Genomic DNA, 2,344 nt, shown 5'->3' with positions numbered 1-2,344 from the left:
ATAAGGAAAAACAGGCTTTAAATGATACATTAAACAAGATGGACTTAATTGATGTTTATAGGACATTCCATCCAAAATCAACAGAATACACTTTCTTCTCAAGTGCTCATGGAACATTCTCCAGGATAGATCATGTCTTGGGTCACAAATCAAGCCTTGGTAAATTTAAGAAAATTGAAATCATATCAAGTATCTTTTCCTACCACAACACTATGAGACTAGATATCAATTATAGGAAAAAAATCTGTACAACACACAAAACATGCAGGCAAAACAATACACTACTTAACATCCAAGAGATCACTGAAGAAACCAAAGAGGAAATAAAAAAAAACCTAGAAACAAATGACAATGAAAACATGACAACCCAAAACCTACTGGATGCAGCAAAAGCAGTTCTAAGAGGGAAGTTTATAGCTAAACAAGCCTACCTTAATAAACAAGAAACATCTCAAATAAACAACCTAACCATACCCCTAAAGCAATTAGAGAAAGAAGAACAGAAAAACCCCAAAGGTAGCAGAAGGAAAGAAATCATAAAGACCAGGTCAGAATTAAATGAAAAAGAAATGAAGGACACAATAGCAAAGATCAATAAAACTAATAGCTGGTCCTTTGAGAAGATAATCAAAATTGATAAACCATAGGCCAGACTCCTCAAGAAAAAAAGGGAGAAGACTCAAATCAATAGAATTAGAAATGAAGAAGGAGAAGTAACAACTGACACTGCAGAAATACAAAGGATCATGAGAGATTACTACAAGCAATTATATACCAATAAAATGGACAACCTGGAAAAAATGGAAAATTCTTACAAATGCACAACCTTCCGAGACAGAACCAGGAAGAAATAGAAAATATGAACAGACCAATCATAAGCGCTGAAATTGAAACTGTGATTGAAAATCTTCCAACAAACAAAAGCCCAGGACCAGATGGCTTCGCAGGCGAATTCTATCAAACATTTAGAGAAGAGCTAACAGCTATCCTTCTCAAACTCTTCCAAAATATAGCAGATGGAGGAACACTCCCAAATTCATTCTATGAGGCCACCATCACCCTGATACCAAAACCACACAAAGATGTCACAAAGAAAGAAAACTACAGGCCAATATCACTGATGAATACAGATGCAAAAATCCTCAACAAAATACTAGCAAACAGAATCCAACAACACATTAAAAGGATCATACACCATGATCAAGTGAAATTTATCCCAGGGATGCAAGAATTCTTCAATATACACAAATCAATCAACGTGACATACCATATTAAGAAATTGAAGGAGAAAAACCATATGATCATCTCAATAGATGCAGAGAAAGCATTCGAAAAAATTCAACACGCATTTATGATAAAAACCCTTCAGAAAGTAGGCATAGAGGGAACCTTCCTCAATATAATAAAGGCCATATATGACAAACCCACAGCCAACATCGTTCTCAATGGTGAAAAACTGAAATCATTTCCACTAAGATCAGGAACAAGACAAGTTTGCCCACTCTCACCACTATTATTCAACATAGTTTTGGAAGTTTTCGCCACAGGAATCAGAGAAGAAAAAGAAATAAAAGGAATCCAAACTGGAAAAGTAGAAGAAAAGCTGTCACTGTTTGCAGATGACATGATACTACACTTAGAGAATCCTAAAAAGGCTACCAGAAAACTACTAGAGCTAATCAATGAATTTGGTAAAGTGGCAGGATACAAAATTAATGCACAGAAATCTCTGGCATTCCTATACACTAATGATGAAATATCTGAAAGTGAAATTAAGAAAACACTTCCATTTACCACTGCAACAAAAAGAATAAAATATCTAGGAATAAACCTACCTAAGGAGACAAAAGACCTGTATGCAGAAAACTATAAGACACTGATGAAAGAAATTAAAGATGATACAAATAAATGGAGATATATACCATGTTCTTGGATTGGAAGAATCAACACTGTGAAAATGACCATACTACCCAAAGCAATCTACAGATTCAATGCAATCCCTATCACACTATCAATGGCATTTTTCACAGAACTAGAACAAAAAATCTCACAATTTGTATGGAAACACAAAAGACCCCGAATAGCCAAAGCAATCTTGAGAAAGAAAAACGGAGCTGGAGGAATCAGGCTCCCTGACTTCAGACTATACTACAAAGCTACAGTAATCAAGACAGTATGATACTGGCACAAAAACAGATATATGGATCAATGCAACAGGATAGAGCACCTAGATATAAACCCACGCACATATGGTCACCTTATCTTTGATAAAGGAGGAAAGAATAGACACTGGAGAAAAGACAGCCTCTTCAATAAGTGGTGCTGGCTAAACTGGACAGCTACA

This window comes from Orcinus orca, chromosome 15 (assembly GCF_937001465.1).
Source record: "Orcinus orca chromosome 15, mOrcOrc1.1, whole genome shotgun sequence".
Taxonomy (NCBI): domain Eukaryota; kingdom Metazoa; phylum Chordata; class Mammalia; order Artiodactyla; family Delphinidae; genus Orcinus; species Orcinus orca.
This window is presented reverse-complemented; position numbering follows the sequence as displayed.